Source organism: Acipenser ruthenus, chromosome 39 (genome assembly GCF_902713425.1).
Source record: "Acipenser ruthenus chromosome 39, fAciRut3.2 maternal haplotype, whole genome shotgun sequence".
Taxonomy (NCBI): Eukaryota; Metazoa; Chordata; class Actinopteri; order Acipenseriformes; family Acipenseridae; genus Acipenser; species Acipenser ruthenus.
Window position 1 is genome coordinate 10,868,285 of NC_081227.1, and position 14,849 is coordinate 10,883,133.

General features: G+C 38.8%; 2 non-coding genes and 5 pseudogenes across 2 annotated transcripts; all 7 read right to left on the bottom strand.

The window, feature by feature from the left end:
* Positions 1–138: 138 nt before the first annotated feature.
* LOC131707414 (U6 spliceosomal RNA) lies at positions 139–203 on the bottom strand (annotated as a pseudogene).
* A 981-nt stretch (positions 204–1,184) lies between these two features.
* On the bottom strand, positions 1,185–1,249 carry LOC131707416 (U6 spliceosomal RNA; annotated as a pseudogene).
* Positions 1,250–4,807: 3,558 nt separating this feature from the next.
* On the bottom strand, positions 4,808–4,914 carry LOC131707462 (U6 spliceosomal RNA). The gene has a single exon (XR_009311195.1). It is a non-coding gene; the product is annotated as a U6 spliceosomal RNA (small nuclear RNA).
* Positions 4,915–5,907: 993 nt separating this feature from the next.
* LOC131707417 (U6 spliceosomal RNA) lies at positions 5,908–5,972 on the bottom strand (annotated as a pseudogene).
* A 3,558-nt stretch (positions 5,973–9,530) lies between these two features.
* LOC131707463 (U6 spliceosomal RNA) lies at positions 9,531–9,637 on the bottom strand. Its single transcript, XR_009311196.1, has one exon. It is a non-coding gene; the product is annotated as a U6 spliceosomal RNA (small nuclear RNA).
* Positions 9,638–10,630: 993 nt separating this feature from the next.
* On the bottom strand, positions 10,631–10,695 carry LOC131707418 (U6 spliceosomal RNA; annotated as a pseudogene).
* Positions 10,696–11,684: 989 nt separating this feature from the next.
* On the bottom strand, positions 11,685–11,749 carry LOC131707419 (U6 spliceosomal RNA; annotated as a pseudogene).
* Between the last annotated feature and the right edge of the window lie 3,100 nt (positions 11,750–14,849).

Here is a 14,849-nt window from a genome sequence, read left to right on the forward strand (position 1 = left end):
AGTAGCTTATTGACCCCAGAATCTCATCATGCAGCTTCTTGAAGGATCCCCGGGTGTCAGCTTCAAAAACATTACTGGGAAGCTGGTCCAGACCCTCCTATTTTCTGTTCTGAATACCCCTTTATCTAATCTCCATTTGGGGCCATGCTAATCTTCTCTGTATCGTTCCAATTTTAGTATATGTGCTGCCCTAACGAACGCACGGTGCTTAGCTGATACGCCTCTATGTGCAGCGAGTGGCTAAAGAGCGATTGGTCTTGTGGTGTGTCAAGCATAGTCCAATTGTTTCCATTTGCTCTGCGTATATGCATGGTTGTCCACAATCAACACGCAGAGGGTTACAAACTCTGAGGATATCACGTTTGCAGAAAGTGGCGGAATAAAGAAGTCTGCACCTTCAAACCGGCTGGGAAAGATATGCAAATACTGACATGTTACCTATGATGTTGAGCCCTCCGGATTGGCCAGCATACCAAAAGACTTGCAGGTTGACCAGGGTCCCGTTTCGTATCACAGCGCGGAATGCAACTGACACCTCAGAGGAGGGGGCTTAATACTCGGGGCTAGGGTCAGAGTTAGGGTTTAATAATTGCACTCAATGATTATTAGGAATACAGAACTACACAGTTCTTGCAATTATACCTTTAGACACGATGTAGTGGTCATCTAGTTTAAAAACAGTTACAAGAAATAACTGATGAAACTACCTCAGCTGGAGGCCATTCTTCCAGGAACAGGAGTGAAGGATGCCAGGTTATACGGTCAGAGGTAATAATATTATTAATAATAAGAATAACAGTTTAAACTCACGTTTAATAAAGAAGTGAGCACAGCTATACATCAGAGAGACAGCTGGGAGATATGCAAATACTGACCCGTTACGTAGAAGGTTGACCAGGGTCCCACCCCCTCTGTTGGTGCAGAATGTTACTGCACCTCAGAAGGAGATAGGCTTAATAGCCGGGGTTAGTGTTAAGAACATAAGAGCATAAGAAAGTTTACAAACGAGAGGAGGCCATTCAGCCCATCTTGCTCAATAGGTTGTTAGTAGCTTATTGACCCCAGAATCTCATCATGCAGCTTCTTGAAGGATCCCCGGGTGTCAGCTTCAAAAACATTACTGGGAAGCTGGTCCAGACCCTCCTATTTTCTGTTCTGAATACCCCTTTATCTAATCTCCATTTGGGGCCATGCTAATCTTCTCTGTATCGTTCCAATTTTAGTATATGTGCTGCCCTAACGAACGCACGGTGCTTAGCTGATGCGCCTCTATGTGCAGCGAGTGGCTAAAGAGCGATTGGTCTTGTGGTGTGTCAAGCATAGTCCAATTGTTTCCATTTGCTCTGCGTATATGCATGGTTGTCCACAATCAACACGCAGAGGGTTACAAACTCTGAGGATATCACGTTTGCAGAAAGCGGCTGAATAAAGAAGTCTGCACATCTGCACCTTCAAACCGGCTGGGAAAGATATGCAAATACTGACATGTTACCTATGATGTTGAGCCCTCCGGATTGGCCAGCATACCAAAAGACTTGCAGGTTGACCAGGGTCCCGTTTCGTATCACAGCGCGGAATGCAACTGACACCTCAGAGGAGGGGGCTTAATACTCGGGGCTAGGGTCAGAGTTAGGGTTTAAGAATTGCACTCAATGATTATTAGGAATACAGAACTACACAGTTCTTGCAATTATACCTTTAGACACGATGTAGTGGTCATCTAGTTTAAAAACAGTTACAAGAAATTACTGATGAAACTACCTCAGCTGGAGGCCATTCTTCCAGGAACAGGAGTGAATGATGCCAGGTTATACGGTCAGAGGTAATAATATTAATAATAATAATAATAATAACAGTTTAAACTCACGTTTAATAAAGAAGTGAGCACAGCTATACATCAGAGAGACAGCTGGGAGATATGCAAATTTAACAAGTTTGCTTACTGTCACAAAATCCGTAGGTTCAGATTTCTGTACGTACTCTGTTCCATTTAGCTCAGTATACACTCTTATCTCAGGGGAGACGTTAGGAGGACAGAGATGTTACTACTCCTTGTGGGGTATTTTTATTACGCTCTTGACCCGCAATATATCCAGATGACTAATATAGCACCCAAGAAATTGACAGACTTATGTATTTAAAGTTTGCAGAAGATGGACCACCTTACCCTGTCTGGGATGAGTGTGGTACTCCATTGTAATTACTTAGGAGTTATATAGGTTTTTCGTCCCATTGGAATACATGGGACGCCTCAATTAAATCCAATCATTAATCTGGTGAGACAGCTCTTATCCCTTTTACGAATAATGGTTTTCAAAAGTTCCGGACTAACTTTTCAGAATGAATAGGTGTCATGTACTGAATGAATTCAAAACTTCACATGTGTCCAACTCTATGATCTCATTCCTTGTTTTCCTCCGAGCCCCTCCTTTATCTGAAAAGTTAAGTGAACCAAAGTTCCCAGGATCTTGGTTTATAATATAATATAAAAACACTACTGTTTATATGTGCATGCAAAACACTATTTTTATATGTGTTATATATGAGAGATGTTCTTAATATGTGACATCATCTTCTAATTCATTATATTTTGCTAAATTAAAGGCATGTGTTTCTTTTAACCTCATATTGTTTCATCATTTTGTTAATGAGTCAGTTTTAATTCCATATACCATTGTCTAACAGAGGATTTGACAAAAGATTGTCTCGTGCAGTATTTAAGTCAATTAGTTTCACTAAGTTTAAGTGGTAATAGTTTTCATTAGAATTATTTATCCCTTAAAAGATGCACTAACCAGGCTCTGACCTGTATCTGACTTCTAAATATGCTATTCCAAGCAGTTTTCCAGAGTCTCTTGTTTTTTCAAGGCCAAAGTCTGTGCAAACACTTTTTTAGATCTATGACCTATCAATGTCTGTTAAGCCATCATTTTTGCATATTATTTCAAGATATATTCTTATCTGTGCTAAACCACTAATTCCATAAACCCTAAATTGCAAATCTACAAGACTTGCAGCTTTGCTAGCGTAGAATGCAATAAGACCCCCTCCTTTCTCTACAGCCTGTTCATCGGGATAAGGAGAGAGGCCCCTTTTAGCAATAGAGCAGTTTCAAAGAACCACATTATAAGGACTCCATCTACCATCATTAGACAATAGTATAGTGGATTAACAACAAGGTACATTATAGTATATTATTACAAACTTAACACAAAAACATAACACAACACCCTTAAAATTCTATAATTCAATGGATATCATAATGTCTAGAGGTCTTGTTGTTCAATAGAAGGAGAAATAAACTGTACCACTTTCCCTTTTAATTAAATCGAATACTGCTTCCAGCTTTTAATCTTCTTATTAATACAGTAAAGTCATGAACAAGCAATAATACTTGTCAGTTTAAATAATATGTTTTCTTATTATAGCAAATACTTAAAACATACTATTAATCTTATGAAATCAAATAATTAGTTTTAGTTTCAAATACCATGCTGTCTAAAAAAGGTTTTAATCATTTATTTTATTAATTTACAATACCTTTGTGTCTAATTACTAGTCTTTGACCATTATAAACTATAAACAGTGTAAATTATCACTGAACCTTTTTAACTATGAATGTGGCATTTCAAGAAAAACTTAATTATTTTACTTCAGTTTAACAGTTGCTGCTAGAATTTATAATATCACTTTATTTCTTTGGTGAATCCCTCTAAGATTTAAATCCAAATACAGGCCAGTATAACTGCATTCAACTCTTATATTTTTTATAATGACTGAACTAGGCTTGACCCTGTTCTTTGTTCATACAAAATCCAGCTGAGACAGGTTTTTTCTTAAGACCTTGGCTGTTCAGTTTTAATGTTCATTTATTTGTGGTAAAGAATCTCTTTCTTATCTTGTTTGTAGGTGTGATTAACGTTCACTTTTAGCCGGAATGGTGCTTTTTTATTCCGAGATTACTAAGTACTTAATTAAAAACATGTGTAGACTGACCTATTTCATGGAGCAAGAGAGCCACCTGCTGGCGGTACATGGATACTCCCTCTTTATCCTTCCTTCAAAAAACCTCTAACACTTCATTTTTATGTCAAAGTACATTCCATATTTGAAATCGCCTAGGACATGTCCAGCATATCCATGTGTTCCCAGCAGGATTCAGCTTCTGTACCAGGTTTCGCTCTAGTTGTTTCCACAAGAAGTCCCTTGATCCAATGTTTCTCCAGCACAGGTGTGGATTTCCATGGTCTGACTTCATTCCTATAAGATACTTGGACACGTTTAGCTGTACATATTACTTCTATATATTTCCTTTTGTTCACACCGGGTCATTTTGCAAGGTATGCGCTCCATCCAGAATTCTAAAGGAGGTCAAAACTCACTGTGATTCATATTTTTGGGCACTCAATTACTGTTCTTTTCCACATCATCAGTAGCAAACTTAACATAAATGAATCTGAATCAGTTGATGAACCGTGCACTGTAGCTTACTGAGATCCTCCATGCAAAGGAGTCCAATGTTTTACTACATGGAATAACTAGTTCACTGTCACCTGTGACATTACTATACCAGAATCTAAATCATTAACATGGATTAGGAATAGCAGAGGTCCTAATACTGATCCCTGTGGTACACCACTGGTTACCTCGCTCCATTTTGAGGGTGCTCCTCTAATCAAATTAGGGTTTGGGTTTGGTTTTGGGCTTGGGTTAGGATTGGGGTTCAGGTTCAGCTTCAATGTTTCGGGTTCTACCAGGGTAGTTATTCCAAGGCAGGTACAGTACTATTCCCAACGACAAAAAAGACCAAAATGTGGAACGCTTCACGAATTTGCGTGTCATCCTTGCGCAGGGGCCATGCTAATCTTCTCTGTATCGTTCCAATTTTAGTATATGTGCTGCCATAGCGAACACACGGTGCTTACCTGATACGCGCCTCTATGTACAGCGAGTGGCTAAAGAGCGATTGGTGTTGTGGTGTGTCAAGCATAGTCCAATTGTTTCCAATTGCTCTGCGTATATGCATGGTTGTCCACAATCAACACGCAGAGGGTTACAAACTCTGAGGATATCACGTTTGCAGAAAGCGGCTGAATAAAGAAGTCTGCACATCTGCACCTTCAAACCGGCTGGGAAAGATATGCAAATACTGACATGTTACCTATGATGTTGAGCCCTCCGGATTGGCCAGCATACCAAAAGACTTGCAGGTTGACCAGGGTCCCGTTTCGTATCACAGCGCGGAATGCAACTGACACCTCAGAGGAGGGGGCTTAATACTCGGGGCTAGGGTCAGAGTTAGGGTTTAATAATTGCACTCAATGATTATTAGGAATACAGAACTACACAGTTCTTGCAATTATACCTTTAGACACGATGTAGTGGTCATCTAGTTTAAAAACAGTTACAAGAAATAACTGATGAAACTACCTCAGCTGGAGGCCATTCTTCCAGGAACAGGAGTGAAGGATGCCAGGTTATACGGTCAGAGGTAATAATATTATTAATAATAAGAATAACAGTTTAAACTCACGTTTAATAAAGAAGTGAGCACAGCTATACATCAGAGAGACAGCTGGGAGATATGCAAATACTGACCCGTTACGTAGAAGGTTGACCAGGGTCCCACCCCCTCTGTTGGTGCAGAATGTTACTGCACCTCAGAAGGAGATAGGCTTAATAGCCGGGGTTAGTGTTAAGAACATAAGAGCATAAGAAAGTTTACAAACGAGAGGAGGCCATTCAGCCCATCTTGCTCAATAGGTTGTTAGTAGCTTATTGACCCCAGAATCTCATCATGCAGCTTCTTGAAGGATCCCCGGGTGTCAGCTTCAAAAACATTACTGGGAAGCTGGTCCAGACCCTCCTATTTTCTGTTCTGAATACCCCTTTATCTAATCTCCATTTGGGGCCATGCTAATCTTCTCTGTATCGTTCCAATTTTAGTATATGTGCTGCCCTAACGAACGCACGGTGCTTAGCTGATGCGCCTCTATGTGCAGCGAGTGGCTAAAGAGCGATTGGTCTTGTGGTGTGTCAAGCATAGTCCAATTGTTTCCATTTGCTCTGCGTATATGCATGGTTGTCCACAATCAACACGCAGAGGGTTACAAACTCTGAGGATATCACGTTTGCAGAAAGCGGCTGAATAAAGAAGTCTGCACATCTGCACCTTCAAACCGGCTGGGAAAGATATGCAAATACTGACATGTTACCTATGATGTTGAGCCCTCCGGATTGGCCAGCATACCAAAAGACTTGCAGGTTGACCAGGGTCCCGTTTCGTATCACAGCACGGAATGCAACTGACACCTCAGAGGAGGGGGCTTAATACTCGGGGCTAGGGTCAGAGTTAGGGTTTAAGAATTGCACTCAATGATTATTAGGAATACAGAACTACACAGTTCTTGCAATTATACCTTTAGACACGATGTAGTGGTCATCTAGTTTAAAAACAGTTACAAGAAATTACTGATGAAACTACCTCAGCTGGAGGCCATTCTTCCAGGAACAGGAGTGAATGATGCCAGGTTATACGGTCAGAGGTAATAATATTAATAATAATAATAATAATAACAGTTTAAACTCACGTTTAATAAAGAAGTGAGCACAGCTATACATCAGAGAGACAGCTGGGAGATATGCAAATTTAACAAGTTTGCTTACTGTCACAAAATCCGTAGGTTCAGATTTCTGTACGTACTCTGTTCCATTTAGCTCAGTATACACTCTTATCTCAGGGGAGACGTTAGGAGGACAGAGATGTTACTACTCCTTGTGGGGTATTTTTATTACGCTCTTGACCCGCAATATATCCAGATGACTAATATAGCACCCAAGAAATTGACAGACTTATGTATTTAAAGTTTGCAGAAGATGGACCACCTTACCCTGTCTGGGATGAGTGTGGTACTCCATTGTAATTACTTAGGAGTTATATAGGTTTTTCGTCCCATTGGAATACATGGGACGCCTCAATTAAATCCAATCATTAATCTGGTGAGACAGCTCTTATCCCTTTTACGAATAATGGTTTTCAAAAGTTCCGGACTAACTTTTCAGAATGAATAGGTGTCATGTACTGAATGAATTCAAAACTTCACATGTGTCCAACTCTATGATCTCATTCCTTGTTTTCCTCCGAGCCCCTCCTTTATCTGAAAAGTTAAGTGAACCAAAGTTCCCAGGATCTTGGTTTATAATATAATATAAAAACACTACTGTTTATATGTGCATGCAAAACACTATTTTTATATGTGTTATATATGAGAGATGTTCTTAATATGTGACATCATCTTCTAATTCATTATATTTTGCTAAATTAAAGGCATGTGTTTCTTTTAACCTCATATTGTTTCATCATTTTGTTAATGAGTCAGTTTTAATTCCATATACCATTGTCTAACAGAGGATTTGACAAAAGATTGTCTCGTGCAGTATTTAAGTCAATTAGTTTCACTAAGTTTAAGTGGTAATAGTTTTCATTAGAATTATTTATCCCTTAAAAGATGCACTAACCAGGCTCTGACCTGTATCTGACTTCTAAATATGCTATTCCAAGCAGTTTTCCAGAGTCTCTTGTTTTTTCAAGGCCAAAGTCTGTGCAAACACTTTTTTAGATCTATGACCTATCAATGTCTGTTAAGCCATCATTTTTGCATATTATTTCAAGATATATTCTTATCTGTGCTAAACCACTAATTCCATAAACCCTAAATTGCAAATCTACAAGACTTGCAGCTTTGCTAGCGTAGAATGCAATAAGACCCCCTCCTTTCTCTACAGCCTGTTCATCGGGATAAGGAGAGAGGCCCCTTTTAGCAATAGAGCAGTTTCAAAGAACCACATTATAAGGACTCCATCTACCATCATTAGACAATAGTATAGTGGATTAACAACAAGGTACATTATAGTATATTATTACAAACTTAACACAAAAACATAACACAACACCCTTAAAATTCTATAATTCAATGGATATCATAATGTCTAGAGGTCTTGTTGTTCAATAGAAGGAGAAATAAACTGTACCACTTTCCCTTTTAATTAAATCGAATACTGCTTCCAGCTTTTAATCTTCTTATTAATACAGTAAAGTCATGAACAAGCAATAATACTTGTCAGTTTAAATAATATGTTTTCTTATTATAGCAAATACTTAAAACATACTATTAATCTTATGAAATCAAATAATTAGTTTTAGTTTCAAATACCATGCTGTCTAAAAAAGGTTTTAATCATTTATTTTATTAATTTACAATACCTTTGTGTCTAATTACTAGTCTTTGACCATTATAAACTATAAACAGTGTAAATTATCACTGAACCTTTTTAACTATGAATGTGGCATTTCAAGAAAAACTTAATTATTTTACTTCAGTTTAACAGTTGCTGCTAGAATTTATAATATCACTTTATTTCTTTGGTGAATCCCTCTAAGATTTAAATCCAAATACAGGCCAGTATAACTGCATTCAACTCTTATATTTTTTATAATGACTGAACTAGGCTTGACCCTGTTCTTTGTTCATACAAAATCCAGCTGAGACAGGTTTTTTCTTAAGACCTTGGCTGTTCAGTTTTAATGTTCATTTATTTGTGGTAAAGAATCTCTTTCTTATCTTGTTTGTAGGTGTGATTAACGTTCACTTTTAGCCGGAATGGTGCTTTTTTATTCCGAGATTACTAAGTACTTAATTAAAAACATGTGTAGACTGACCTATTTCATGGAGCAAGAGAGCCACCTGCTGGCGGTACATGGATACTCCCTCTTTATCCTTCCTTCAAAAAACCTCTAACACTTCATTTTTATGTCAAAGTACATTCCATATTTGAAATCGCCTAGGACATGTCCAGCATATCCATGTGTTCCCAGCAGGATTCAGCTTCTGTACCAGGTTTCGCTCTAGTTGTTTCCACAAGAAGTCCCTTGATCCAATGTTTCTCCAGCACAGGTGTGGATTTCCATGGTCTGACTTCATTCCTATAAGATACTTGGACACGTTTAGCTGTACATATTACTTCTATATATTTCCTTTTGTTCACACCGGGTCATTTTGCAAGGTATGCGCTCCATCCAGAATTCTAAAGGAGGTCAAAACTCACTGTGATTCATATTTTTGGGCACTCAATTACTGTTCTTTTCCACATCATCAGTAGCAAACTTAACATAAATGAATCTGAATCAGTTGATGAACCGTGCACTGTAGCTTACTGAGATCCTCCATGCAAAGGAGTCCAATGTTTTACTACATGGAATAACTAGTTCACTGTCACCTGTGACATTACTATACCAGAATCTAAATCATTAACATGGATTAGGAATAGCAGAGGTCCTAATACTGATCCCTGTGGTACACCACTGGTTACATCGCTCCATTTTGAGGGTGCTCCTCTAATCAAATTAGGGTTTGGGTTTGGTTTTGGGCTTGGGTTAGGATTGGGGTTCAGGTTCAGCTTCAATGTTTCGGGTTCTACCAGGGTAGTTATTCCAAGGCAGGTACAGTACTATTCCCAACGACAAAAAAGACCAAAATGTGGAACGCTTCACGAATTTGCGTGTCATCCTTGCGCAGGGGCCATGCTAATCTTCTCTGTATCGTTCCAATTTTAGTATATGTGCTGCCATAGCGAACACACGGTGCTTACCTGATACGCGCCTCTATGTACAGCGAGTGGCTAAAGAGCGATTGGTGTTGTGGTGTGTCAAGCATAGTCCAATTGTTTCCAATTGCTCTGCGTATATGCATGGTTGTCCACAATCAACACGCAGAGGGTTACAAACTCTGAGGATATCACGTTTGCAGAAAGCGGCTGAATAAAGAAGTCTGCACATCTGCACCTTCAAACCGGCTGGGAAAGATATGCAAATACTGACATGTTACCTATGATGTTGAGCCCTCCGGATTGGCCAGCATACCAAAAGACTTGCAGGTTGACCAGGGTCCCGTTTCGTATCACAGCGCGGAATGCAACTGACACCTCAGAGGAGGGGGCTTAATACTCGGGGCTAGGGTCAGAGTTAGGGTTTAATAATTGCACTCAATGATTATTAGGAATACAGAACTACACAGTTCTTGCAATTATACCTTTAGACACGATGTAGTGGTCATCTAGTTTAAAAACAGTTACAAGAAATAACTGATGAAACTACCTCAGCTGGAGGCCATTCTTCCAGGAACAGGAGTGAAGGATGCCAGGTTATACGGTCAGAGGTAATAATATTATTAATAATAAGAATAACAGTTTAAACTCACGTTTAATAAAGAAGTGAGCACAGCTATACATCAGAGAGACAGCTGGGAGATATGCAAATACTGACCCGTTACGTAGAAGGTTGACCAGGGTCCCACCCCCTCTGTTGGTGCAGAATGTTACTGCACCTCAGAAGGAGATAGGCTTAATAGCCGGGGTTAGTGTTAAGAACATAAGAACATAAGAAAGTTTACAAACGAGAGGAGGCCATTCAGCCCATCTTGCTCGATAGGTTGTTAGTAGCTTATTGACCCCAGAATCTCATCATGCAGCTTCTTGAAGGATCCCCGGGTGTCAGCTTCAAAAACATTACTGGGAAGCTGGTCCAGACCCTCCTATTTTCTGTTCTGAATACCCCTTTATCTAATCTCCATTTGGGGCCATGCTAATCTTCTCTGTATCGTTCCAATTTTAGTATATGTGCTGCCCTAACGAACGCACGGTGCTTAGCTGATGCGCCTCTATGTGCAGCGAGTGGCTAAAGAGCGATTGGTCTTGTGGTGTGTCAAGCATAGTCCAATTGTTTCCATTTGCTCTGCGTATATGCATGGTTGTCCACAATCAACACGCAGAGGGTTACAAACTCTGAGGATATCACGTTTGCAGAAGGTGGCTGAATAAAGAAGTCTGCACATCTGCACCTTCAAACCGGCTGGGAAAGATATGCAAATACTGACATGTTACCTATGATGTTGAGCCCTCCGGATTGGCCAGCATACCAAAAGACTTGCAGGTTGACCAGGGTCCCATTTCGTATCACAGCGTGGAATGCAACTGACACCTCAGAGGAGGGGGCTTAATACTCGGGGCTAGGGTCAGAGTTAGGGTTTAATAATTGCACTCAATGATTATTAGGAATACAGAACTACACAGTTCTTGCAATTATACCTTTAGACACGATGTAGTGGTCATCTAGTTTAAAAACAGTTACAAGAAATAACTGATGAAACTACCTCAGCTGGAGGCCATTCTTCCAGGAACAGGAGTGAAGGATGCCAGGTTATACGGTCAGAGGTAATAATATTATTAATAATAAGAATAACAGTTTAAACTCACGTTTAATAAAGAAGTGAGCACAGCTATACATCAGAGAGACAGCTGGGAGATATGCAAATACTGACCCGTTACGTAGAAGGTTGACCAGGGTCCCACCCCCTCTGTTGGTGCAGAATGTTACTGCACCTCAGAAGGAGATAGGCTTAATAGCCGGGGTTAGTGTTAAGAACATAAGAACATAAGAAAGTTTACAAACGAGAGGAGGCCATTCAGCCCATCTTGCTCGATAGGTTGTTAGTAGCTTATTGACCCCAGAATCTCATCATGCAGCTTCTTGAAGGATCCCTGGGTGTCAGCTTCAAAAACATTACTGGGAAGCTGGTCCAGACCCTCCTATTTTCTGTTCTGAATACCCCTTTATCTAATCTCCATTTGGGGCCATGCTAATCTTCTCTGTATCGTTCCAATTTTAGTATATGTGCTGCCCTAACGAACGCACGGTGCTTAGCTGATGCGCCTCTATGTGCAGCGAGTGGCTAAAGAGCGATTGGTCTTGTGGTGTGTCAAGCATAGTCCAATTGTTTCCATTTGCTCTGCGTATATGCATGGTTGTCCACAATCAACACGCAGAGGGTTACAAACTCTGAGGATATCACGTTTGCAGAAAGTGGCTGAATAAAGAAGTCTGCACATCTGCACCTTCAAACCGGCTGGGAAAGATATGCAAATACTGACATGTTACCTATGATGTTGAGCCCTCCGGATTGGCCAGCATACCAAAAGACTTGCAGGTTGACCAGGGTCCCGTTTCGTATCACAGCGCGGAATGCAACTGACACCTCAGAGGAGGGGGCTTAATACTCGGGGCTAGGGTCAGAGTTAGGGTTTAATAATTGCACTCAATGATTATTAGGAATACAGAACTACACAGTTCTTGCAATTATACCTTTAGACATGATGTAGTGGTCATCTAGTTTAAAAACAGTTACAAGAAATTACTGATGAAACTACCTCAGCTGGAGGCCATTCTTCCAGGAACAGGAGTGAATGATGCCAGGTTATACGGTCAGAGGTAATAATATTAATAATAATAATAATAATAACAGTTTAAACTCACGTTTAATAAAGAAGTGAGCACAGCTATACATCAGAGAGACAGCTGGGAGATATGCAAATTTAACAAGTTTGCTTACTGTCACAAAATCCGTAGGTTCAGATTTCTGTACGTACTCTGTTCCATTTAGCTCAGTATACACTCTTATCTCAGGGGAGACGTTAGGAGGACAGAGATGTTACTACTCCTTGTGGGGTATTTTTATTACGCTCTTGACCCGCAATATATCCAGATGACTAATATAGCACCCAAGAAATTGACAGACTTATGTATTTAAAGTTTGCAGAAGATGGACCACCTTACCCTGTCTGGGATGAGTGTGGTACTCCATTGTAATTACTTAGGAGTTATATAGGTTTTTCGTCCCATTGGAATACATGGGACGCCTCAATTAAATCCAATCATTAATCTGGTGAGACAGCTCTTATCCCTTTTACGAATAATGGTTTTCAAAAGTTCCGGACTAACTTTTCAGAATGAATAGGTGTCATGTACTGAATGAATTCAAAACTTCACATTTGTCCAACTCTATGATCTCATTCCTTGTTTTCCTCCGAGCCCCTCCTTTATCTGAAAAGTTAAGTGAACCAAAGTTCCCAGGATCTTGGTTTATAATATAATATAAAAACACTACTGTTTATATGTGCATGCAAAACACTATTTTTATATGTGTTATATATGAGAGATGTTCTTAATATGTGACATCATCTTCTAATTCATTATATTTTGCTAAATTAAAGGCATGTGTTTCTTTTAACCTCATATTGTTTCATCATTTTGTTAATGAGTCAGTTTTAATTCCATATACCATTGTCTAACAGAGGATTTGACAAAAGATTGTCTCGTGCAGTATTTAAGTCAATTAGTTTCACTAAGTTTAAGTGGTAATAGTTTTCATTAGAATTATTTATCCCTTAAAAGATGCACTAACCAGGCTCTGACCTGTATCTGACTTCTAAATATGCTATTCCAAGCAGTTTTCCAGAGTCTTGTTTTTTCAAGGCCAAAGTCTGTGCAAACACTTTTTTAGATCTATGACCTATCAATGTCTGTTAAGCCATCATTTTTGCATATTATTTCAAGATATATTCTTATCTGTGCTAAACCACTAATTCCATAAACCCTAAATTGCAAATCTACAAGACTTGCAGCTTTGCTAGCGTAGAATGCAATAAGACCCCCTCCTTTCTCTACAGCCTGTTCATCGGGATAAGGAGAGAGGCCCCTTTTAGCAATAGAGCAGTTTCAAAGAACCACATTATAAGGACTCCATCTACCATCATTAGACAATAGTATAGTGGATTAACAACAAGGTACATTATAGTATATTATTACAAACTTAACACAAAAACATAACACAACACCCTTAAAATTCTATAATTCAATGGATATCATAATGTCTAGAGGTCTTGTTGTTCAATAGAAGGAGAAATAAACTGTACCACTTTCCCTTTTAATTAAATCGAATACTGCTTCCAGCTTTTAATCTTCTTATTAATACAGTAAAGTCATGAACAAGCAATAATACTTGTCAGTTTAAATAATATGTTTTCTTATTATAGCAAATACTTAAAACATACTATTAATCTTATGAAATCAAATAATTAGTTTTAGTTTCAAATACCATGCTGTCTAAAAAAAGGTTTTAATCATTTATTTTATTAATTTACAATACCTTTGTGTCTAATTACTAGTCTTTGACCATTATAAACTATAAACAGTGTAAATTATCACTGAACCTTTTTAACTATGAATGTGGCATTTCAAGAAAAACTTAATTATTTTACTTCAGTTTAACAGTTGCTGCTAGAATTTATAATATCACTTTATTTCTTTGGTGAATCCCTCTAAGATTTAAATCCAAATACAGGCCAGTATAACTGCATTCAACTCTTATATTTTTTATAATGACTGAACTAGGCTTGACCCTGTTCTTTGTTCATACAAAATCCAGCTGAGACAGGTTTTTTCTTAAGACCTTGGCTGTTCAGTTTTAATGTTCATTTATTTGTGGTAAAGAATCTCTTTCTTATCTTGTTTGTAGGTGTGATTAACGTTCACTTTTAGCCGGAATGGTGCTTTTTTATTCCGAGATTACTAAGTACTTAATTAAAAACATGTGTAGACTGACCTATTTCATGGAGCAAGAGAGCCACCTGCTGGCAGTACATGGATACTCCCTCTTTATCCTTCCTTCAAAAAACCTCTAACACTTCATTTTTATGTCAAAGTACATTCCATATTTGAAATCGCCTAGGACATGTCCAGCATATCCATGTGTTCCCAGCAGGATTCAGCTTCTGTACCAGGTTTCGCTCTAGTTGTTTCCACAAGAAGTCCCTTGATCCAATGTTTCTCCAGCACAGGTGTGGATTTCCATGGTCTGACTTCATTCCTATAAGATACTTGGACACGTTTAGCTGTACATATTACTTCTATATATTTCCTTTTGTTCACACCGGGTCATTTTGCAAGGTATGCGCTC